We start from the raw sequence: 26691 nt of genomic DNA, 5'->3' as shown, positions 1-26691 counted from the left end.
TCGGGGGCCATCTTGGAAAGGGGACCTATTCTTCAGTTGTATCCTGGGTGCCAATGCATTTTCTATTGTATCTTATAGCTTGAACATTTCAGATAATTCATTTAGTCCATTGGTAGCCGTATTAAATCTGACGATCATTGATGCCTCGGTTTTGGACAGTTTAGCGTCCATGTCCCCTCCTCTCGGATCTTGTTCCACTTTTGTTATTACAGTCCATCGAAAATCATTGTCCTCATGATTTTTTAATTGCCAATGATTGACTAATGGGGCGTTGGGTACCTTCCGTTTTATCCTGGATTTGTGTTGTTGTATTCTGGAGCGGACCTCCTGGTTGGGTTTCCCAATATATAGGAGGTTGCATGGGCATTTGATCCCATAAATCACATATTTGGTTTTGCAATTTGTGAATTGCTCATGTTTCCACGTTATTCCATTGTGTTTAAACAATGATCCTTCTTTGGTCGATTCGCAACAATTACATCCTCCACATTTATGGTGTCCCATCACTGGGGGTAAGCCCATCATGCTTCTTAAATTGGTGGATGGTTTCGTTGGTAATGCAGCTCTCACCAATTTGTTGGCCAAATTTGATTCTTTTTTAAAAGCGAATAACGGAGGTTTTGTCAATTCTTCGCTCAAATATTTGACCAAGTGCCAGTTGCTATTTATAACTTTCTTTAGCATGTTTGAGTTAGGGCAATAGGTAGTAACCAGGACTATTCGGTCCAATTTCTTTTTTGTTTTTTTTTCCAGCAGATGTTCTCTTGGAGTCCACCATGCTTGTTTTTTGGAGCGGTGTAAAAGTTTTTTGGGGTACCCGCGGTCAATCAGATTGTCAGTCAATTTTCAGCATGTTTCTCGTATTCTTGTTTATCTTGGCAATTTCTCCGGATCCTAAGATATTGTCCATAGGGCAAATTTTCTTTTAGGCTGCGGGGATGGTTGCTAGTAAAGTGCAACAGTCTGTTATGATCTGTTTCTTTTTTGTGGAGGGTAGTTTTTAGATCTCCTTCCTCCGAAGGGTATATCTCCACATCCAGAAATGGGATTTTATTTCTTGAGTATACGAGGCTAAATTTGATCTCTTGTGTTCTGTTGTTGAGCCATTGATTAAACAGCTTTAGTTCTTCTTCAGAGCCAGACCAAGAAAACGTTGTCGATAAAACGACTCCAATGCTTAATGGCATGTTCAAAAGGATTGTTTTGGTAAATTAATTTTTCTTCATAAATGGACATGAGGAGGATGGCTAACTCCGGGGCGAAAGGACAGCCCATAGCCACTCCTCCTGTCTGAAAGTAGAAGTCTCCATCAAAGAGGAAGTAGTTGTATTTTAAGGCAAACTGGGCCAGCTGTATGATGAATTCTGTTGGAACATGTTCAGGTTTTTCTCGTGTTTCCAAAAAGTATTTAAGAACCTGTAGTCCTTCATCTTGTGGAATTTGGGTATATAAGGATGTTATATCCATTGTAACCAACCACTCACATCTTTTATCGGATTTCACGTTTTGTAGTTTGTTAATGAAGTCGGTTGTGTCCCTAATGTAAGACTTTACATCAGGGATAAATGGCTTCAAAAAGAAGTCCACGAATTTGGAAATTGGTTCCATCAGAGACTCACACCCGGATACTATGGGTCGTCCAGGTGGAGCGCTGGCGTTTTTATGTACTTTCGGTAGTACGTAAAAGAGTGGAATCCTCGGGTGTTTTATTTTTAGGTATTCAAATTCCTTTTTTCCAAGAAATCCTTTTTGGTAGGCTTTATCAATGATGGGATGCAATTGGTGTTTTAATTCCATTGTCGGGTCTTTGTTCAGCTTGCGATAGCAGTTGGTATCGCTTAGTTGTTTTTTGACTTCGTTAAGGTACAATTGACGGTCCCATATCACGATTGATCCACCTTTATCTGCTTGCTTAATTATTACAGATGTGTCTTTGGTTAAGTTTGTTAGTGCTATTGACTCCGATTTCGTAATGTTATATTTAACCCACTTGGTCTTTTTCTCCATTTCGCCAATTGCTGAGAGAATGGTTCTCTCAAACGTTAGTAATTCCTTATGTGTTTTATGATTAGGGGGGCAAAAAGTGGATTTATTATGAAGTCCAGTAATTTCCATGTTGGTGGTGATTGGATTTTCTGTGAAATAGGTTTTTAACCTGATTTTCCGGAAGAATTCAATAGTTTCCGTTTTCAATTTTACAAAGTCAGTCCTTTTGGAGGGGACAAATGTGAGTCCTTTCTGGAGTATATTTTCTTCGTCTTTTGTCAAGACTTTATTGGAAATGTTGAAAATCAGTGAAGGCGTCAGTTTTTGTAGTTCTGACGTCGGGTTGACATCTCCCATGGTTGAGTGTATCTCGGCTTCCCTCGTGGTTTTGTTTGGCCTCTCCCTAAAAAAGGGCCCTGTTGGTTTTGTTGAAAGGAGCCTCTTCTGTTGTTAGTTCTTCTCTGCTCTGTGTTCTCTCCTTCGCTATTACTGCTCGAAGATGAAGTATCTGAGAACGTGATGTATTTTTGGAATGATCTTCCCTGGTTCTCTTGTAAATATCTTCGAGAATCTGGCCGTGAATAGAAGTCCTGTTGGAGATATGGGTACACCTTCTCTATATTAAAGCTTTTTTGATCTTTTTCAAATTGATTTGTTTTCTGATTGATGGTGTAGTCCTTGAATTCACTAATTTCTTTTTCAACTTTATCCAATAGTCCCTTAGCATCCGATATGAGTTCGTTGGTATTGATACTTGTTTGTACCTTCTCAATTTCTTCCAATTGGACTTTTGATAGCCTTTGGGCTGTCTCAATAATCAGGACCATAAGGTCCCACCTACATTTTGTTTCAATGAAACTATATCCCTTTTTGTAAATGGGGTCCTCTGTGAATATTACTGGTATGTTCTTTATTTGTAGACCTCCTGGGATAGTTCCTGCTCTTAAATGTTGGAGTAGGAAATGACCATGTAGGTCTGTCCGGATCTATTTTTTCCGTAATCTTAGGAGTTTTTCTGTTTCGTTTTGGTTTTGTGCTGGTACACTTAAAGAGGCTGATGCAAAGAGGGGTGGATCCGCTAGCAGCTTTTTTATGTGATCTTCGCTGTAAGCGAAAGTTTCATTCTCTGACATACTTTCTTCACGCTCTATGCGCACTCACTCAGATACACTCAAACAATTATTCACAATAGGCAAACCGACGCAGGACAACGTTCCTGATTCTCCAACGAGAATAAACAATTCCTTGAGTACCAAGTCGCCACGCTTCCACGCGGAGGGGCTACCACACAGGCAGCTGCCTGCTAACACAATTGTTAATCAAAACTGGGTATGGGTTCCCAGGCAGTAAGGCCAACCCTGCCTTAACTAGTATTCCAAAACGAAATGCCAATACTGCCACGTAATTTCAAACCACTTATTTCATGCCATGCATATGAACAAAACTGTATGCAAGAAGGAATCTTATCTTAGAGTCAATCAGTTCGGATTTGCATTATATTTACACTTTTCTTCTTTTATGTATTTTTTCAAACCATTTTTTGTTTCAACACGACTTTTTTGTGAAGCACATTACAAAGGAACAATACAAAAAATAAACATATCAGTCCTTACTTTTATACATCACTCATACTGGAAGACATTGCAATCATACTCTAAGCACATTCACAGCACTAACAATATAAAAGAGCATACATTTTTCATACAATTTATATACAGTTCATGAGTAGGAAACCATAGATCTATATTTTTAGATATAAATCTCTGAGGTCAAGAGATTTGTTCAGTTCTCTTATGGTTTCAACGTAAGAAACATAATATAGAGGGGTCTACGCGTTTCAAACTCCTTGGTTTTGGAGCTCTCGTCAGGACCAAGGGCTGTGAATGACAAAAAAAGGGGGGAACCTGTATTAATGTATGGTCTGATTCTACATGTGCCACCTTAGGTTCGACACCCACTTCTCTGCTTCTTACCTCTCTAAATGGGAAAAGGATGTGCCTCATGAATTCATCATCTATCGCGGAGCGGGACCACCTATGTAACAAATATACACGTTTGTTGGAGTGGATTTCTAATAACAACATAGATATCCCGCCAGAAGTGAGTATGATGTTGAGCATGTCAGATACAGAATGTTGTTATTAGAAATCCACTCCAACAAACTGATGTTTTGGTAAATGAATTTTTCTCCATAAATGGACATGAAGAGGATGGCTAACTCCGGGGCGAAAGGACAGCCCATTGGAACAGTCTAGCCGAACTACCAGGCCAGGTCCTCCCTTGATTGGAAACAAGCATCATGGGACCGGTTTCAGGGTATATCACCCTTCTTCAGCCAGGCTAGCTTGAATCCAGTGGCACAGTGAGCAAAGGACCCACTTCTGGGTATACCCATCCCACTTAGTGCCAAAAGTGTTACAGCAAACAAAAGATGGACGGTATGCTGACAATGCAAACATTCTCCCCCAGTCAAAAGATCTGGGTTAAATCCATTGTTCTTTTGCCCACTACACCACCCCAGTTTGGACCCAGCCATATGCAATTCAGTCTTGACCCTGTGATCCATGGGAACAGTCCAGACAAAACTGCCAGGCCAGGTCCTCCCTGGACTGGAAAAAAGCATCCTGGGTCTGGTTTCAGGGTATGTCACCGTTCTTCAGCCAGGCTAGCTTGAATCCAGTGGCACAGTGAGCAAGGGACCCACGTCTAGGCGTACCCATCACATTTTGGGTGAAAAGTGTTACAGGAAACAAATGATGGACGGAATGCTGACAATGCAAACATTCTCCACCAGTCAAAAGATCTGGGTTAAATCCTTCATTCTTTTGCCCACAATGCCACCCCTGTTTGGACCCAGCCGTATGCAAATCAGTCTTGACCCTGTGCCCCATGAGAACATTCCAGACTGAACTGCCAGGCCAGGTCCTCCCTGGACTGGAAACAAGAATCCTGGGACCAGTTACAGGGTATGTCACCCTTCTTCAGCCAGGCTAACTTGAATCCAGTGGCACAGTGAGCAAGGGACCCACATCTAGGCGTACCCATCACACTTTGGGTGAAAAGTGTTACAGGAAACAAATGATGGATGGAATACTGACAATGTAAATATTCTCCCCTAGTCAAAAGATCTGAGTTAAATCTATCTTTCTTTTGCCCACTAAACCACCCCAGTTTGGACCCAGGCATATGCAAATCAGTCTTGACCCTGTGCCCCATGGGAACAGTCCAGACCGAACTACCAGGCCAGGTCCTCCCTTGATTGGAAACAAGCATCATGGGACCGGATTTAGGGTATGTCACCCTTCTTCAGCCAGGCTAGATTGAATCCAGTAGCACAGTGAGCAAGGGATCCATACCAATCCCACTTAGTGCCAAAAGTGTTACAGCAAAAAATTATGATTGTACTGCTGACAATACCAACATTCTCCCCCGTCAAAAAATCTGGGTTAAATCCATCGTTCTTTTGCCCACTACGCCTCCCAGTTTGGACCGAGCCATATGCAAATCAGTCTTGACCCTGTGCCCCATGGGAACAGTCCAGACTGAACTGCCAGGCCAGGTCCTCCCTGGACTGGAAACAAGCATCCTGGGACTCGTTTCAGGGTATGTCACCCTTCTTTACCCAGGCTAGCTTGAATCCAGTGGCACAGTGAGCAGGGGACCAACGTCTAGGCGTACCCATCCCACTTTGGGTGAAAAGTGTTACAGGAAACAAATGATGGAAGGAATGCTGACAATGCAAATATTCTCCCCCAGTCAAAAGATCTGGGTTAAATCAATTGTTCTTTTGCCCACTACGCCACCCCAGTTAGGACCCAGCCATATGCAAATCTGTCTTGACCCTGTGCCCCATGGGAACAGTCCAGACCGAACTGCCAGGCCAGGTCCTCCCTGGACCAGAAAAAAGCATCCTGGGACTGGTTTCAGGGTATGTCACCCTTATTCAGCCAGGATAGCTTGAATCCAGTTGCACAGTGAGCAAGGGACCCACGTCTGGGAATACACATCCCATTTCGAGTGAAAAGTGTTACAGCAAACAAATTATGGACTGCATGCTGACAATGCAAACATTCTCCCCCAGTCAAAAGATCTGGGTTAAATCTATCTTTCTTTTGCCCACTACGCCACCCCAGTTTGGATCCAGCCATATCCAAATCAGTCTTGACCCTGTGTCCCATGGGAACAGTCCTGACCGAACTACCAGGCCAGGTCGTCACTTGATTGGAAACAAGCATCACAGGACCGGTTGCAGGGTATGTCACCCTTCTTCAGCCAGGCTAGCTTGAATCCAGTGGCACAGTGAGCAAGGGACCCACGTCTAGGCGTACCCATCCCACTTTTGGCGAAAAGTGTTACAGTAAGCAAATGATGGAAGGAATGCTGACAATGCAAACATTCTCCCCCAGTCAAAAGATCTGGGTTAAATCCATTGTTCTTTTGCCCACAGCACCACCCCAGTGTGGACCCAGCCATATGCAAATTAGTCTCGACCCTGTGCCTCATGGGAACAGTCCAGAACGAACTGCCAGGTCCGCTACATCCAGACGAATAACATATCGCATTGCCCGATCAAGAACGCATAAGCTAAATATCAGAAGACGAGAGGCATTAAACGAGTGTATCCAGCCTACATAAATCGACTACGCCACTAAAAGCTTGACGAGAAGAAAAATACTCGGAGTTGAGTCTTGCATGCAGAAGCGTTACCGATAGGACCTCTAAAAGTTAATAATCGGAAGGCAATCAGCCCCGAACTCCGGCAGAAAATACCTTGGGCAGCCAACGCTAAAAACCAGGGAGCTAGAATCTGGCTTTCAATTACGCTCGTGCGACATATCATTTGTTCAGACTGTCGACACCCAAGTCTTCTACTGTTGTTTTAAAAAAGAAAAATACAGAATTCCTGAGGAAGGGGAACGGCCGAAACGCGTTGAAAGGAATATTTTCTGTGTTGTGTTGAATATTTTAAGGATTATCCAATGTGTAACAATTGTAATGTATTATATGTAAAAAGTGTTTGTACAAAAAAAACAAAGAGGTGTTGATATATGTATAATTAATAGAAATGAAATAAGAGTAAAAAGAAAAAAACAACAAAAAGATGAAATATAAATAAAAATACTTAACAGAAGCTACCTGGTAGAATATTGATTTATCCGTAAACAACGTCTAGTTTACTCAAAAATTATAAGTGTACATAACCTGAATAACTCTTTACAAAAAAAAAACAGAACGAACTGCCAGGCCAGGTCCTCCCTGGACCGGAAACACGCATCCTGGGACCGGTTTCAGGGTATGTCACCCTTCTTTAGCCAAACTAGCTTAAATCCAGTGGCAAAGTGAGAAAGTGACCCACATCTGGGCATAGCCTTCCCACTTAACATGAAAACTGTTACAGCAAGCAAATGATGGACGGAATGCTGACAATGCAAAAATTCTCCCCCAGTCAAAAGATCTGGGTTAAATCTATTGTTCTTTTGCTCACTACGCCACCCCAGTTTGGACCCAGCCATATGCAAATCAGTCTTGACCCTGTGCCCCATGGGAACAGTCCGGACAGAACTACCAGGCCAGGTCCTCCCTTGATTGGAAACAAGCCTCATGGGACCGGTTTCAGGGTATGTCACCCTTCTTCAGCCAGGCTAGCTTGAATCCAGTGGCACAGTGAGCAAGGGACCCACGTCTGTGCATACCCATTCCATTTAGTGCCAAAAGTGTTATGGCAAACAAATAATGGACAGAATGCTGACAATGTAAACATTCTCCCCCAGTCAAAAAATCTGGGTTAAATCCATCGTTCTTTTGCCCACTACGCTATCCCAGTTTGGACCCAGCCATATGCAAATCAGTCTGGACCCTGTGCCCCATAGGAACAGTCCTGACCGAACTGCAAGGCCAGGTCCTCCCTGGACTGGAAACAAGCATCTTGAGACCGGTTTCAGGGTATATCACCCTTCTTCAGCGAGGCTAGCTTGAATCCAGAGGCACAGTGAGCAAGGGACCCACATCTAGGCGTACCCATCCCACTTTGGGCGAAAAGTGTTACAGGAAACAAATGATGGAAGGAATGCTGACAATGCAAACATTCTCCCCCAGTCAAAAGATCTGGGTTAAATCCATAGTTCCTTTGCCCACTGTGCCACCCCAGTTTGGACCCAGCCATACGAAAACCAGTCTTGACCCTGTGCCTCATGGGAACAGTCCATAAGGAACTGCCAGGCCCGGTCTTCCCAGGAGCGCCAACAAGCATCCTGGGACCGGGTTCAGGGTATGTGACACTTTTTCAGCCAGGCTAGCTTGAGTCCAGTGGCACAGTGAGCAAGGACCCACGTCTGGGCATACCCATCCCACTTAGGGCGAAAAGTGTTACTGCAAACAAATGATGGATGGAATTCTGACAATGCAAACATTCTTCCCAGTCAAAAGATCTGGGTTAAATCCATTGTTCTTTTTCCCACTACGCCACCCCAGTTTGGAGCCAGCCATATGCAAATCAGTCTTGATCCTGTGCCCAATGGGAACAGTCCAGACCGAACTGCCATGCCACGTCCTCCCTGGACCGGAAACAAGCATCCTGGGACCGGTTTCAGGGTATGTCACCCTTCTTCAGCCAGGCTAGCTTGAATCCAGTGGCACAGTGAACAGGGACCCACGTCTGGGCATACCCATCCCACTTAGGGCAAAAAGTGTTACAGAAAACAAATGATGGACCGAATGCTGACAATGCAAACATTCTTCCCCAGTCAAAATATCTGGGTTAAATCCATTGTTCTTTTGCCCACTACGCCAGCGCAGTTTGGACCCAGCCATATGCAAATCAGGCTTGACCCTATGCCTCATGGGAACAGTCCAAACTGAACTGCCAGGCCTGGTCCTCCCTGGACCAGAAGCAAGCTACCTGGGACGGGTTTCAGGGTATGTCACCCTTCTTCAGCCAAGCTAGCTGGAATCCAGTGGCACAGTGAGAAATGGACCCACGTCTGGGCATAGCCATCCCACTTAGGGTGAAAACTGTTACAGCAAACAAATGATGGATGGAATGCTGATAATGCAAACATTCTCTCCCAGTCAAAGATCTGGGTTAAATCCATTGTTCTTTTGCCCACTATGCCACCCCTGTTTGGACCCAGCCGTATGCAAATCAGTCTTGACCCTGTACCCCATGGTAACATTCCAGACTGAACTGCCAGGCCAGGTCCTCCCTGGACCGGAAACAAGAATCCTGGGACCAGTTTCAGGGTATGTCATCCTTCTTCAGCCAGGCTAGCTTAAATCCAGTGGCACAGTGAACAAGGGACACACCTCAGGGCATACCCATCCCACTTAGGGCGATACCTGTTACAGCAAACAAAGCACAGAGACGGTGCTGCTGTGGGTATTGTGACCCACAAGGACAAATCATAAGTAAAGCAATGCAGAGGGAGGGTTGTGCGCCTTCAGCGACGTAGGAGCTGGTACACTGTAAGTGAGAGAGCGAGTCCCACACCATGGAAAGGTCCAGCTGGAACCCCCTGAGGGAGTTGCTGAGAAAAACCAGAGAGATCACAGGGGTGATTAGTACCCACAAGACGCCCATCAATTTTTTAGGCCCAACTTGAGGCTGGCAGGATCGCCTGATTAGGCCCCCATTGCCCAAATATTAATAATCTGAGGACACTGGGATTATTGTCGCCAGTAGGAGGCAGTGAAAGCAGCGAGTGACACATTTCCCTTAAAGTGTTCAATCTTTATTAAGAACGGAAAATACCCAGCTTGACTGTTTCCTGCACCTAGGACTGGGGGCCCCCAATCTACTATTCGCTCGCGGACCCGGATTGTGTACTCTGGTCCACTAGAGTGAGAGGCCTAACTTGACATCACCTGGTGCCTCCCATACCCTAATTGAGGTACCACGCAACACCACACTATTGGCAAGGACAGGCCACAAAGATGGGTGCAACAGACAACATTCAACCAATACACTGCATAGGAAGGGCATCAAAACTGGACCACCAGTGTGAGCCCCTCCGCCTCGAACACTGAAACATTGCAGTCTGGACCCTCAGGGGCTCAAATCCTTGCAGCCATAGAGGCCCCATGCACAGTCGTCCAGGCCAAAGTTGACGTGATGTCACTAGACATCGGGTTACTGAAAGTTGACCTCCGCAGAGTGGCAGGGAGATCTTTGGCCCCAGAACAGAATGTTTCTAAGCTAGAAAAAGAAGTCTCCACACTGAAATCAACCCTTGCAGAGTTAGCTGAAAAAACTGCCATGCTGGAACACAGGCTTAAGACGCGAAAGAGAGATTGAGAAGAGGCAACCTCAGATTTGTGGGGTCCTGAAGGGTGCTGAGAGTAGGCCTTCTTTGTAGTCGAGCAGGCCCACCGGGCCCTCATGCCAAAGCCTTCTGCAGGTGCGCGTCCCAGGGCACTCATCGCCTAAGTGCTTAACTATAGGGAAAGGGACTGCATACTAACAGCAGCATGTCAAGGAGGTGACCCCAAATATGAGAACCATGCCATCCGTATCTTCCTGGATTATACAAAATCAACACAACAACAAAGGGCATCCGTCAGCGGTATAAAGCAGAAACTCAGGGAGATGGGCCAGCAATATGCGCTACTATTTAGTCAAACTGAAGGTGATACAAAATGATTAAGCTCATTTCTTCACCAAGCCTGACAACACTTGGGACTGGCTAGAAGTGCGAGGAGAGGCCAGGGTGATCTACAAAGCGACAGAAAGATCGAACATACCAGGTTCTGGATCAACAAAAAGAACTGTTGGTGGGGGAAGAGCCAGCAAATTGTCAAGGTCATCTCAGAAAGTGGTGGTTGGCCAAGAGTGCTCCCTGGACCTGGAGTCTGCAGACGCCAGAGGCTGTGGCTAGAGTCCACCCCGTGTGGCTGTGTTTGAGCAGGAGGCAGACCAAGAGGCGGAGAGGGCCCTGGTGGAGGTGGTCAAGGCATCCACTTCGATGCCAGCACAGGCGAAATGGTGGAAACACGCCACAACCCAATAAACATTGAACTGCCCACAATCCGGACAAAATATATGTATAATCCAGAATGGGAACTTTGAATATAATGATTGTCAGAATGTGTGTCACGTGACTGAGACTAAGGAGATGACTGTGTGAACTCGCAAAGCTTCTGTGAGGACTGATAATAGAAACTGCTGTGCTGGCAGCTAATACACGATGGCCGGGGACGCACCCTCTATCTACCTTCTCAACTATATAAACATCAATCAGAACAATTGAGAGAGGTATTGTCATTTATTTTACAATACCAGGTATCAACCTTTTGTCAGTACATTCTCAATACTTTTTGAAAAGCCCCAGATGGGGGGGAGGAAGAGGAAGGTGAAGGAAGGGGGTGTGCTCAGGGCAGTGTAAAGTCAAAGAAAAGTAGACATAGTCAAAATGAAAACAATCATGAACGATATTGACATATGGATCAGAACAGATCTAACACAAAAGCCTAAATAATTGAGGCATCCATTGCAAGATTATTACACTAAAGACCTTCAACGGTCACACATGAAACATTGGAAATGATTAGAGGACATGTGCCGGAGGTCCGCATCAAGAAACAAGAGCCGTTGACGTTTCGACCCCTGGCCGTAGGCTATGTTAGGTCCTTTAACGGGGTCTTCATCAGGACAAGTGCAGGAGAAGGAAGGGGCAAGGTTGAAAGGGGCGATAATATCTGTGAAATTAAAACAATTGGTCAGATCACTATTTTAAGATTTATAGAGCGTCATACTATTTGACAGAATTCAGTTACACTAACAAGAAATTACCATGGGCTCAGGACCTGCTGGGCCTCCAAGCGTAGGAAATAGAGTGAGACCAACCAATAGTCTCGGTCAAACTCGGCGATATAGATTCGCATATACACAGAGGAAGAATAACATGGTTTTTTGAACAAGTGGAACCTCAAGAGACTGAAATTGTTAAAAAGACTCCACTCACATGAGTTATCAACCAATCAGCCGATTGGTGAAGGTTTCTTGGGATGCATTCCAGTAGTCAAACAACACGGGGGTAGGGTGCAAAGGAGTATGCACCAACTGTGAATAAAATGTTTAAAATGATTAGGTCGGGTGCTGCTTGTAACAGTGACCTAAGTGGGTGCTGGTCGGGCCATGCAGTTACTTACATTGAAGGAGCAAACTTAAAGGCCACTGTGGGTCTTTTCACTCGAAACTTTTCTCTTCAACAAACTTCCAAAGTAAGTGGTCGCTGAGGATGAGAAATGGGTGCAAGTTGCAACCGGCTACATCAAATTGCTGGATTAATCTAAGGGCATTCTTAGAGGACATTCTTAACCACGTACATACCTCCAATTTGGAAATTAGTCTGGGAGCCGATCTTCCTTAACTTTGGTATCGGTCTATCTACGAGTCACATCAGATTACAGCGTGGGCCGGAATTGCTCAACCGTTCCGTCAGTCTCAGTGAAGTGGAAACCTTTACGGGGAAATTAAAAAAGGGCTTACACCTCAGATACCCGAACAGTATCTATTTAAGAGTTTTTAGAAGAGAGATTTTAAGAAGAGAGAGGGTTGAGGGTTATTCTACAACAAACTTACACGTTTTTTTGGGAGGGCTGCTACCATCAGTTGAGCATCACTGCCGAATCCGCATAATTGCTTCGCGGAGTGAAGGCGGGAAACGTGGTTGTCAGTTTCCGTGGGGAGTAAATCCTACGGAGTGGGAAAAACCATTGGATGTCAAAATTGGGAATACTCATGTCATAGTGTGACAGAGTTTAAGTCGCTCGTTATAGGGGAGGCGCATGGTACTTACAGGCACTACAGGATGCCACTGCAGTCAATGCTTGTCCAAGGCAACTCCGCAAGACAGCTATGCGGAGTTGGGGGCGGAGTCTACTTTTGACTGACTTGTGAGAAATGGAAGAGTTACTTAAAGAATCGCATTTATCGGGAGGGTGTAGTTTTCTGAGAGAACCCGGTAAGCATTCAAATAAATAAATCAATCATGCGTTCCCTAACATATGGTATAGATTTACACATTGCAATATTTAGAACTAGAATACAAGAACTCGTGCACTTCTCAGACATGAGGGTGTAGACGAGCAGCATCAGACATCGTATTGCAATAACATGATACCAACTCAAGCACTTCTCTAACATGAGAGTGTAGATGAGTTTGTTCGCACATATTTAGATGTTATATCTACAACAGTCAATTGTTCAACCAAGTGCTGCCAACTGTGCCAGACTGCTATCCTGTTCATTCAGACCATTTTTTATCGAATCTAAAAGGGACATCCATTTTGATTCTCGTGTGTTGAGAGCTACCTGCAGGTTACCTCCTCTTGTACCTAGGGATACTTTCTCAACAACCCACCATCTTAACTCTGACACCATATGTCCTGCCTTCTGCCAGTGGTCTACTAAAGGGGCACCCAATACCTTGCATCGCAGTCTACTACAATGGGAAGAGATACGGGATTTAATCTTCTGTTGAGTTTGCCCAACGTATACATGATTACAAGGGCATTTTACAATGTAGATCACACTGCTAGAGTTGCAGTTTGTATAATGTTTCAGGGTGTAGGTACGTCTGCCATGGGTGAATGACTTAGTCTGGATGGTGGTTTCACAAGCAGTGCAGGTGCCGCATCTAAAATGCCCCACCAGAGGAGGTAAGTTCCATAATGTTGTTAATGTTGGATGACTCTCTGGTTCCAGGTAGGAATGAACCACCATGTCACGTATGTTTTTGGCCCTTTTGAATGAGTGGAGTGGGAGATGTGGTTGTTTTATCTCGTCTGCCACCAGATGTCAGTTCTTATTAATGATCTGTTTAACCTCATTACTCCGTGTAGAAAAGGTTGTGACACAAATAATGCGTTCTAGCTCCGTTGGAGTAGAGGGTTCAGGATTCAGTAAGCTTTCGCGTGGATTGTACCATGCCCTTTTCCTGGCACGTCTGACCATTCGTGCTGGGTACCCTCGTGCGATGAGACGGTCGTTTAAGATCTCAGATTCCTTTATATAATTCGCTCGAGTGGAGCAGTTTCTCCTGATTCTCAGGAATTGCCCCACAGGCAAATTGTCCTTCAATCCTCTGGGATGGTGACTCCCATATTGTAGCAAGGAATTGCGCTCTGTGGCTTTTCTAAAGAGTGTCGTCTGAAGGTGATCCTTGTCCACATAGATGGAAATATCAAGAAACGGAATGGACTCATTACTGGATTCCATTGTGAATTGGATGTTGGGGTTTCTGGAATTAAGCCAATCATGGAATTCAGCCAGTTGTTGTTTGCTGCCCTCCCAAATACACAGAACATCGTCGATGTATCTGACCCAAAGGGTCAGCCTGGTATGAAAAGGATTATTAGTTGAGAAGATATGCTGAGTTTCAAAATGGTCCATATAGATGATGGCCAGAATTGGGGCAAAAGTAGCCCCCATCGCTACACCCTTGGTCTGGACAAAAAACTCTTCCTGAAAGATAAAGAAGTTCTGTTTCATTGCGATACTCAGCAGCTCGATTATGAAATCCGTGGGCACTTGTACAGGAGCAGGTCTTTTGTCTAGTACCTCCCGTATTACATCCAAAGCATCCTGTTGGGGGATGCTGGTATAAAGCGATACAATGTCGCACGTCACCAGAAGCTCCTTTTGTTGGTCAAATGGTCTTTCGTCTATCAAATTGATAGTTTGTGTAGTATCTCGAAGATAGGCCCTGGTGTTAAGTGCAATGGGCTTTAGGAAGAAATCAATATATTTACATAGTGGCTCTAGCATAGAACCACACCCCGACACGATCGGGCATCCAGGGGGGCTATCCAGGTTCTTGTGAACCTTGGGTAAGGTATAGATTGTGGCCAATCTGGGAATTTTTTGATTTAAGAATTTAAATTCCTGCTCACTTAGGAAGCCATCGTCCAAACCTTTCTGCGTGGTTGACAGAATAGTAAGAGTCAAATCCCTCGACGGCTCGCTCTGTAACTTGCGGTAGCTGATGCCGTCTGACAGTTGTCTATGGATCTCTTCCTTATATTTCATCAGGTCTTGCACAACAATTGCCCCGCCTTTGTCGGCGGGTTTGATGACCACGTCTTTATTGGTGCCAAGATCAATCAATGCCTTCTTCTCTTTTTTGCTTAGATTAAATTTAACAAACCTTTTCTGATCGAGTAGTTGATCTGCCGCAGATGTCACAATTTCTTCAAATGCCAAGATCTTGTGGCTCATCGCATAAATGACAATACCTCTCTCAATTGTTCTGATTGATGTTTATATAGTTGAGAAAGTGTAAACAAGTGTTGTTGTTCGTGTGTGTTGCACATAACACGTTTCCCTTGCGGGGACCCCCCTCTTACATATACCATATAGCGCCCAGGTCCCCGCGACTGCATGGGTTCAACCCCCCTTGTGTAACCTCTATCTACCTTCCACCTTACCTACCTTGTTCCCACTATTTTCTATCTCCTCTACAGTGTTATATCTCACCTAGTCTCGCTTCTATCTTTTTCCTTGATGTTAACGGGTGTGTGTTGTGGTTGCGATATAAATGTGTGGATGATATGATTGGTAGTTGAGTGATGAGTCTGGTGGTATGCCTGGAGGTCAAGAGATAAGGTGACATGCTGAGCGACCCACAGCTGTGGCCTGATGCACTTAAATCCACTCACGCTGTAATTTCGATATTGGATGACTGGAAGTATAAGTTTATGAGTGATAGTTGGGAGAACTGAATAGCGCTGAAGTTGCTAATAAGATATTATCAGAACATAACAGCAATTGGATGTTATGTGCTCTGGCATACATGTTACAAATGTTGCTGTGGATTTAATGCTATTGTATGTTGGTTTGTATCTGGAAAGAGGGGTGGGTATCTCGGGTGTTAAAGCAATTGGGAATTGTTGGGGCAATGTCTACCCAGGGGGAGGGAAAAGTTAAAATGTTACAGAGGGGCAATATTAAGCTTTTTAGCAGCAGTGGTGGACCAAAGATGGGTAATGCCGGGGGCAGGGACAGATAGTCAGTTACATGGGACATTTTAAGATAATAACATGGAATGTGAGGGGGCTTAACATATACACAAAGACATACCGGGTACAGACATACCTGCACAGGCAAGGGGCACAAATAGCAATGTTGAAAGAGACCCATTTATTAGATCTATAAATTCCGAAACGACATAAGAAATGGAGGGGGCAATGATATGCTTCCACATATTCCAAATATGCAATGGGATTATTACTGTGGGTTGCACCCAAAGTTCCCTTAGAGTTGCACAATTACACAGCAGACATTGAGGGCAGATACATAATAATACATGGCACGCTCGATGGAATGGAGGTATGCCTTGTCAACATATACGCCCCCAGCATAGATGACGGCGGCTTTTACCTGGAGCTAGAAAATCTACTCATTACATACGCAGCAAAACCCATTATCTGGGCCGGAGACTTCAACTGCATGACGGATGGCAGAATGGATAGCCCCCCTAAAGAATGCACATCAAGCCTTACATGACTGCTACAATGCGGGACGTGATGCGTTGCCTGCTGTGTGTGGATATCTGGTGAGTGATAGATGCAGAGGTGCAGGGAAACCCGTGCTATACACTGGCATGAGAGGTCCAGAGTAGACTGGATAGATTCCTCCTGTCCAGTGAAGCCATACCAGCTACCGAACAGACTTGTATCCTTACACGATTCCTTTCAGACCACGCCCCGGTCCTACTCGAATGGGTACCATGCTAGACCGAAGCAGCCTATTCAGCGGCTAAGACCCGATGACCTTAGGGACTCTATGGTCCTTTACGGAACTTAAGGAGTCGGTTGCTGGATTCTTAACTCAAATTGGTCCATCGCTAGCTCAACAGGAATAGAATGGGACACACTTAAGGTGGTGATCCATAGAGAGTGTCTTGCTAAAGTTGGTGGGACATGACGCAAGCTAGAAAGGGAACTAAAAGAAGCGGAAGACAAGCTTTCCCGGTTGCAAGATGGATTGCAACCAACGGCATCATACAATGCCTTCATGCTGCAGGCCCACCTCCACATGAGTGAAATAGGGGAGAGACTTGACAGTCCCACCAGGCAGGAATATTGCCAGATTTTGCACAAAGAAGGGGAAAAATTGGGAAGACTCCTAGCATGGTTATTGAAGAGAGAATGCCCACCCCTGCTAATCTTCAAGTTAATGTACCCAGACAGGAGCATTATGAACACACATACAGGAATTAATAGTCACATGTACGAACACCTATAGAGCCCACCAATCTCGAGTTCCTTGGGAGCATAGCTCTCACTCGCATTACGCGAGAACAGGCACAGACCTTGGAGGCTGCGATTCAGTTAGATGCAATATTGAGGCTGTGCGAACGATGGTTCAATGCAAAGCCCCAGGCCCTGATGGGCTAAGAGGTGAACAAACACAATATTGAGTTTTTAATATTGACCTACATTATTATCAAGTTTTAAATATTGTAGGGACAGAATATCAACGACCAGAATATCGACGACCAGAATATCGACGTGAAGGTAAGAAATATCAATTTTGTTAATATCCAAGTTAGTAATACCAATAGCAAAAATTTGATGTTACTAATATCGATGTTTATATTAGGGTTATGTATGTTAGTATTTATTTTATATGTATGTGTATAGTACTATTTTTTAAAATATGTATATAACATTTTTAGAAGTTAGTAATTTTTTTTAAAGTAAATGATACCTTTTAGTACCGTAGTGGGTTGTGGGTTTTCATAGGGGAATAGAGTGGGAAGTAATTTAATTATAGTTAATTAAATATTAATTGTTAGGAATTAATAATTATTTTTAATTACATTTTGCATTCCAGTTCTGTAGTGGGTTGTAGGTTTATAGGGGCATAGGGTGGGAAGTAATTTAATTGTAATTAAGTAATTATACATTTTTATATTTGGGTATTGATAATTTATTTATTGTTAATTATTTATTAATTGGTCATTATTAATTAATATTTATTGATAATTAATTTATTGTTAATTAATTGCTAATTGGTAATTATTTCATACGTTTTTATTTATTGGTATTTTTAATTGATGCATTGTTAATGTATTAATAAATCATTATTTAATTACAAAAATGATTTAATTTATAAGTATGTTATTTTTAACCCCTACGCTAGCCAACGCTTTCCCTACTGTGGCACTCTTTGGAGTGGGAATATTATTTTTTTACCTCTACGCTATCCAATACTTTCCCTACTGTTGTACTAACTGGAGTGGGAATAGTCATTTTTACCCCTACGCTATCCCACACTTTCCTTACTATTGCACTCTTTGGAGTGGGAATAGTAATTTTTACCCCTACACTATCTAACACTTTCCCTACTGTTGCACTCTTTGCAGTGGAAATAGTCGTTTTTACCCCTACGCTATCCCACACTTTCCTTACTATTGCACTCTTTGGAGTGGGAATAGTAATTTTTACCCCTACGCGATCCAAGACTTTCCCTACTATTGCACTCACTGGAGTGGGAATAGTAATTTTTACCTCTATGCTATCGAACACTTTCCTTACTGTTGCACTCACTGGAGTTGGAATAGTAATTTTTACCCCTACGCTATCCAACATTTTCCCTACTGTTGTACTCTCTGGAGTGGGAATAGTAATTTTAACCTCTACGCTATCCAACACTTTCCCTACTGTTACACTCAACGGAGTGGGAATAGTAATTTTTACCCCTACCCCTACTCTATCCAACACTTTCCCTATTGTTGCACTCTCTGGAGTTAGAATAGCAGTTATAACCGCTACGCTACCTAACACTTTACTTACTGTTGCACTCTCTTAAGTTGGAATAGTAATTTTTACCTCTACGCTATCCAACACTTTCCCTACTGTTGCACTCATTGGAGTGGGAATAGTAATTTTTACCCCTACGCTATCCAACTCTTTCCCTACTGATGCCCTCTGAAGTGGGAATAGTAATTTTAACCTCTACGCTATCCAACACTTTCCCTACTGTTGCACTCACTGGAGTGGGAAAAGTAATTTTTATCCCTGCGCTAGCCAACACTTTTCCTACTATTGAACTCTCTGAATTGGGAATAGTAATTTTAACCTCTACGCTATCCAACAATTTCCCTACTGTTGCACTCTGTGTAAGTATATATACATTATTTTTTATATGTAAATGTTTAATTTATTTTATTTTTTAGCTATTATTTTTAAACATGTTTTAATATTTTTAACGATGTTCATTTTTTTACGTTAAAAAACAATATTTTTTACAACTATATTTTTTACATCAATATTTTTTTTCTCTATAATTTTGTACTTACCATGATGTAGATAGTATGGCGGTTAGCGTGGGCCCTGGTTGGGTGTATGCAGCGCCCGCCGCTGCACATTGTTCAGTGGCCGGGGCTGGTGCCAATGCGGCACAGACTTGGTGGGCACAAGGCCACTCAGGGGCTGCGGCAGGGCGTGCAAGCCTGAGCCCCTGCATCTGGCTGCGAAATGTACACCCAGAGGAGCACGAGAGTGATCCAGAAGGCAGCCTTTAAAGATGACAGAGTACAAGCTGCTGGTGGTGGGAGCAGTTGGTGTTGGGAAGAGCATTCCGACAATTCAACTCATTCTAAACCACTTTGTAGATAAATATGACCCCACGATAGAGGACTCCAACCGAAAGCAGGTGATGATAGATGGGGAAACATGTTTGTTGGACATCTTGGACACTGCGGGTCAAGAGGAGTACAGTGCGATGAGACCAGTACATGAGGACAGTCGAGGGCTTCCTGTGCGTCTTTGCCATTAACAACACAAAGTCCTTTGAAGACATTCACCAGTACAGAGAACAAATCAAACGGGTGAAGAACTCTGATGACGTACCAATGGTGTTATTGGGAAACAAATGTGACCTCCCGGCAAGGACTGTGGAGACACGACAAACGCATGACCTGGCCAGGAGTTATGGCATTCCTTACATTGAGACGTCTGAAAAAACAAGACAGGGGGTTGAAGATGCCTTTTATACATTAGTATGGGAGATCCGTAGGCACAAGCTTCGCAAGTTGAATCCTCCAGATGAGAGCGGCCAAGGGTGTCTGAACTGCAAGTGTGTGATATCATGACTAAGTTGACATGGCACTGGCTCTGTGGAGAAGGGAGGCCATCTCTCCAGATGGTGCACAACGACAAACAAAGGAAATGAAGAACAAGACAAACCAAAAAACGAAACACCCAAAAGCTAACAAAATAATAATTTTAAAGAAACGCACACAGAATGGTCAGCAACATTTCAAACCACTGGCTTTTTTGCCTTGCATGTCATGAGGTTTTGTCGTAACAAATCACCCCATTGGAGAAGGTTACGTCAACTAATGGAGAATTCATCTTTTTGTGTTGCCAATGCCACAGCTTTTTAACTTACTATTAATATTATTGAATCATATTTTGTTGGTAATTCTTTATGTATTTTTTTTGGTGGACATATGCATTTCTTTAATTGGATTTCAGTGTTTTAAAAATGTTTGTAAACAAACATTTTATCAGATGTATTTTAAGTTATTTTTGCACAAAGAGGGGGACAAATTCGGAAGACTCCTAGCACGGTTATTGAGGAGAGAATGCCCACCCCTGCTAATCTTCAAGTTAATGTACCCAGACAGGAGCATTATAAACACACATACAGGAATTAATAGTCACATGTACGAACACCTATAAAGCCCACCAATCTCGAGTTCCTTAGGAGCATAGCTCTCACTCGCATTACGGGAGAACAGGCATATACCTTGGAGGCTGTGATTCAGTTAGATGCAATATTGAAGCTGTGCGAACGATGGCTCAATGCAAAGCCCCAGGCCCTGATGGGCTAAGAGGTGAACAAACACAATATCGAGTTTTTAATATTAACCTACATTAATATCAATTTTTAAATATTGTATTGACAGAATATCAACGACCAGAATATCGACGACCAGAATATCGACTTGAAGGTAAGAAATATCGATTTTGTTAATATCAAAGTTAGTAATACCAATAGCAAAAATTTGATGTTACTAAAATCGATGGTTATATTAGGGCTATGTATTTTAGTATGTATTTTATATGTATGTGTATAGTTCTGTTTTTTTAGACTTTCCCTACTATTGCACTCACTTGAGTCGGAATAGTAATTTTTACCTCTATGCTATCCAACACTTTCCTTACTGTTGCACTCACTGGAGTTGCAATAGTAATTTTTACCCCTACGCTATCCAACATTTTCCCTACTGTTGCACTCTCTGGATTGGGAATAGTAATTTCAACCTCTACGCTATCCAACACTTTCCCTACTGTTACACTCACCGGAGTGGGAATAGTAATTTTTACCCCTACTCTATCCAACACTTTCCCTATTGTTGCACTCTCTGGAGTTGGAATAGCAATTATAACCGCTACGCTACCTAACACTTTCCTTACTGTTGCACTTTCTTAAGTTGGAATAGTAATTTTTACCTCTACGCTATCCAACACTTTCCCTACTTTTGCACTCACTGGAGTGGGAATAGTAATTTTTACCCCTACGCTATCCAACACTTTCCCTACTGTTGCACTCTCTGAAGTGGGAATAGTTATTTTAACCTCTACACTATCCAACACTTTCCCTACTGTTGCACTCACTGTAGTGGGAATAGTAATTGGTATCCCTGCGCTAGCCAACACTTTTCCTACTGTTGCACTCTCTGAATTGGGAATAGTAATTTTAACCTCTACGCTATCCAACAATTTCCCTACTGTTGCACTCTGTGTAAGTGAATATATATTATTTTTTATATGTAAATGTTTAATGTATTTTAACTTTTTATTTATTAGCTATTATTTTTAAACATGTTTTAATATTTTTAACGATGTTCATTTTTTTTTACATTATAAAACAATATTTTTTACAACTATATTTTTGACATCAACATTTTTTATCTATATAATTTCGTACAAACCATGATTTAGATAGTATGGCGGTTAGCGTGGGCCCTGGTTGGGTGTATGCAGCGCCCGCCGCTGCACATTGTTCAGTGGCCGGCGCTGGTGCCAATGCGGCACAGACTTAGTGGGCACAAGGCTGCTCAGGGGCTGCGGCAGGGCGTGCGAGCCTGAGCCCCTGCACCTGGCTGCGAGATATACGCCCAGAGGAGCACAGGAGTGATCCCGAAGGCAGCCTTTGAAGATGACGGAGTACAAGCTGCTGGTGGTGGGAGCAGTTGGTGTTGGGAAGAGCGTTCCGACAATACAACTCATTCTAAACCACTTTTGTAAGAAATGGTGTTACCAAATCTCCAGGGGGGGTAGCATGGAGCAGAGCGGGCAGGCCAAACTTCGAAGGACAAGTGTAATGCACTCACGCAGTACCCACAGACGACCCCCCAGGCACACCACAAAAGAGACACGACACCGCCTCTGGTTGGAAAAAAGAAGTAGTTTAGTAGTATCTCCAACCTGCAAGGCAAAAATGCAAAACAGTGGTAATCACAACAGGGCGCCAACTAGCGCCAGAGCCAAGAATATCAGGGGGGATTATTTACAAGGGGACAATGGGAAAAATGGTCCAGTCCGTGACTCCATAGCTGAAATAAAAAGAATGTGTGGTCATAAGCACGAGCCCTTAGTAGACTACGTGAGGGAAAGAATTAATTATTAATGATGCCCAAGGGCGATCTCGCAGGGCAAACTCAGGCCTTCATCCTTGGTAGTAGGCTGCAATTGCAAAACACAACATGACGCATAAACATATATCATGCATTATAACGTCAGCAGGACCCCTGTAAGGGAAAAGCATCATGGCATCACAGCATATGATAACCGGCAGGTATAACCATAGGGCCCTTAGGCCTCCTTCACCAGAGCAACAGGTTATGCAGAACACCAGTGCAGTAGCCTTAGGGAAAAGAACTGGAGAGCGTAACTCCTTAGCCCCAAGCCTGCAGCAAATACATCAGACAGTAAATTGGCGTCACCATAAGCATAAACCATCAGGGTGTATACAACAGCCAACCCTCCACATGAAGTTAAACATTAGGCATACACATTATGGTGTGACGTTAGGCATTAAACCATGAGCATGCGCATGAGGGCATCAACATAAGGTATAGGCCTCAATCATAAGGTAGGGTCTGCGGCACATCTCAGTGGCATCAGCAGTTTTAGCCCTGGATGGAACACCTAAAATACACCAGGCCTAAATCACATTGAACCTGGGGACAGATACCTTAGTCTAAATGCATTTAACATGGGCCTGACTCTAGGCCTAAGAACCTCAACATAGGACAATCCCTCCTCGGGGCATAGACATGCAGATTGGTAACCGGGAACCAATGGGCATCGACGTCAGTTCGCTTTTCAGGCGGCTGCCCAGTCCAGGGCCTAACTACCACCTATACAGGCATAAATGGGGGCCCCTAAAACATGGGGTCCTAGCTGGAGGTCTCCAAGATTGCCAGCCATAGGAGGGCGGGCACCGACCCCGTGCCCCGACTCCAGGCCCCAACCCACTGACACTGTGGGCCTAATTTAGGTCCAGGCCCAATTCGGGGGGGGGGGGGGGGGGGGTGGGAACTTTCGGTCACTTCTTGACCCAGTTGCAGGCTCTCCCCAGGCTAATCTGGGCCAACGGCACTCGCTCCAGTCTCCAGGGGGCGGCGGACATCGACCAACTGCCCCGACATGCCCCCAACCCACTATGCGGCCGAGTCCCCACTCACCGGGGTTCTTGGGATGTCTCTTCGAGCACCGGCACTCTTCCGGCTTCACCCGGGCCCCTCCTCTCTCACGGGGACCCGGGGCTTCTCGAATGGTTGCTCTGGACTCGCGGGGCTCTCCTTAGCATTGGAGGGCCCCGCCCTCTGCAGCACTCGGCCGGTCCTCTCAACATCAGGGCTCCCTCTGCGCACGGGGGCCCTGCAACGGCGTGAGAGCATGCGGGGGCTCTCTCAAAGCATGAGAGCCCCATGGCAGCTCCTTTGCTAGGGGCGGGTCACATGGGGCCTGCAAGGCCTCACTCGGGCCCCGGCAGCACAATCGGGGCTCCCTCTTCACCACGGCTTCCTGCTTCACCTGGGCCCCTCTTCTCTCACGGGGACCCGGGGCTTGGGGTCGGCGTCTTTTCCGCTTCCTCTGCGGTGGGGCGGGGCTTTCGGGGGACGCTCCGGCCAAGACCAATCCAAGCGTGACTCCCCTTACGTCACGGGGAAGCCCGCGCGGGACTCCGGCTCCACCCAGGCCGCAGCGGTGATCCTGGGCAACTTTGCGACGCGGGGTAGGCACCCGCTGATTAATTATTCATGCCCCAGTGTGGCCTCGCCTCCTCCTCGCTCCCGGGCTGCGGCGGTGATTCCTGGCAGTTCCCGAGGCGGCACACAGGTGGCTCTCCCTGGCAGCAAGCTCCGAACCTCTTTTGGGGTCGTGGGGGATAGCGCTTGAAAGGGGTAGCGCTTTCCACAACACGGCGCTCTGTAGGCACAACAAATCTTCCTGGCCCCACAGTAACACAGGTGAGTCCGGGACATGCAGTGCTTGTAGAGGCGATTATAGCGCTTAGGGCTTCACAGCGCTTGAGCCAGCAGCAGTTCAGTGGCACAGTTCCCTCAGGCCACACAGGCCCAGCGCTTCCACAAGTACCAGTTCCTCGGGGGCACAATTCTTCCCATACAGCGCTTCGCAGGCAGCTCTTCACAGCCCAGCGCTTCCAAAGGGCCACAGCTTCACAAGGGGGGCGCACAGTCACACAATAGGCCCCAGGGGCACACTCCTCACCTCCTGGGGGGGAGGGGATCCAATCGGTTCCTTCCCTTCTCGGCGCTCCTTCAGCGCGGCGCTGGCGTTGTTTAAGGTCCCAACAGTGTCAGGGACCTAGGGGGGGGACCCTCCTTCATTAGGGGCCCCGGGGACAGTAGAGGGGGGGTTGGATGAATGCAGGGCCCAGCTCACAGGCCCAAGTGGCGGTAACACCTCGCAGCAGGTCCCCTCACGTTCCTGTCCCAGCTCTGTCTGCCTCTCTGGTGGCACATCCCCCTTACTTGTACCCTCCTCCCAGTCAGTGCCAGAACCTTCTAGAATGTTAGGGGCAAACTGGTCTAAACTGGCTCAAGGGGAGGGGTTGAGCACACTGGGTGCCAGGATTCCCTCCAAAAGCTAGGGGTGGCTGGGTAATAATATCTATACTGCTGACCTACGGCAGTCAGGTGGCAAAACCCATGGCCATGGCATCCATTTTAAATACAGAACATTTCAGTCAGGTGCATTTCTAAAACTGGGGGATATTTCCTGCACACCGTTTCCTAGACAAGGGGGGCAAAAAAGCGAAAAATTCTGGGGGAAAGGGCTAAGTCCAACAACTTGTAGATGAATATGACCCCACGATAGAGGACTCCTACCGAAAGCAGGTGATGATAGATGGAGAAACATGTTTGTTGGACATCTTGGACACTGCGAGTCAAGAGGAGTACAGTGCGATGAGAGACCAGTACATGAGGACAGGCGAGGGCTTCCTGTGCGTCTTTGCCATTAACAATATGAAGTCCTTTGAAGACATTCACCAGTAAAGAGAACAAATCAAACGGGTGAAGGACTCGGATGACGTACCAATGGTGTTAGTGGGAAACAAATGTGACCTCCCGGCATGGACGGTGAAGACACGACAAGCGCATGTACTGGCCAGGAGTTATGGCATTCCTTACATTGAAATGTCTGCAAAAACAAGACAGGGGGTTGAAGATGCCTTTTATACATTAGTATGGGAGATCCGTAGGCACAAGCTTTGCAAGTTGAATCCTCCAGATGAGAGCGGCCAAGGGTGTCTGAACTGCAAGTGTGTGATATCCTGACTAAGTTGACATGGCACTGGCTCTGTGGAGAAGGGAGGCCATCTCTCCAGATGGTGCACAACGACAAACAAAGGAGATGAAGAACAAGACAAACCAAAAAACAAAACACCCAGAAGCTAACAAAATAATAATTTTAAAGGAACGCACACAGAATGGTCAGCGCCATTTCAAACCACTGGCTTTTTTGCCTTGCATGTCATGAGGTTTTGTCGTAACCAATCACCCCATTGGAGAAGGTTGCATCAACTAACGGAGAACTCATCTTTTTCTGTTGCCGATGCCACAGCTTTTTAACTTACTATTAATATTATTGAATCATATTTAGTTGGTAATTATTTATGTATTTTTAATGGTGGACATATGCATTTCTTTAATTGGATTTATGTGTTTTAAAAATGTTTGTAAACAAACATTTTATCAGATGTATTTTAAGTTATTGTTTCAGTTTATTTAAATGTGTTCCAAAAATATTTTTGGAATTATTATTTAAGTTTTTGGGGTGATTACTGTTTGGTGTTGGTAGATAGAGACGTAAATTCTATTCCAATGTAATTTTTTATTTTAAGTTTATTAATGGCTTGAATTAGATCTTGGCGGATGGGATACTTCATCACAAATGTGACAGACATTCACACCCTCTTATTACAAGTGCAATAGGATGTAATTTACTTGTAATACGGCGGACAGGATATTCGTCACATTTGTGAGGGAGTACCTCATCCATGAAGATCTAAATCAGGCTCTAAGTTTTTCTATATTATATCGTATGTAATTGTTTATAGCATGATTTCCCTTTTTTACGATATTAGGTATTTATATTTTTTGTATGAACTGATTTCGAGGTGGAATGCTATTTGTATTTTCTCCAAATTACAGCACTTTT

The 26691-nt window shown here is 44.6% G+C and overlaps 1 protein-coding gene and 2 pseudogenes across 1 annotated transcript in view; 2 read left to right on the top strand and 1 right to left on the bottom strand.

The window, feature by feature from the left end:
• Positions 1–26691, bottom strand: part of LOC147703423 (interferon-induced very large GTPase 1-like) — a 406840-nt gene that overhangs the window by 105743 nt on the left and 274406 nt on the right. The gene's annotated exons all lie outside the window — the stretch shown is intronic.
• On the top strand, positions 19514–20081 carry LOC147703426 (GTPase HRas pseudogene; annotated as a pseudogene).
• On the top strand, positions 22157–25808 carry LOC147703425 (GTPase HRas-like; annotated as a pseudogene).

The sequence above is a fragment of the Lissotriton vulgaris genome, chromosome 7 (genome assembly GCF_964263255.1).
Source record: "Lissotriton vulgaris chromosome 7, aLisVul1.2, whole genome shotgun sequence".
NCBI classification, from domain to species: domain Eukaryota; kingdom Metazoa; phylum Chordata; class Amphibia; order Caudata; family Salamandridae; genus Lissotriton; species Lissotriton vulgaris.
Note: the sequence above shows the minus strand (reverse complement) of the source record. Positions and strands in the feature narration are given on the sequence as shown.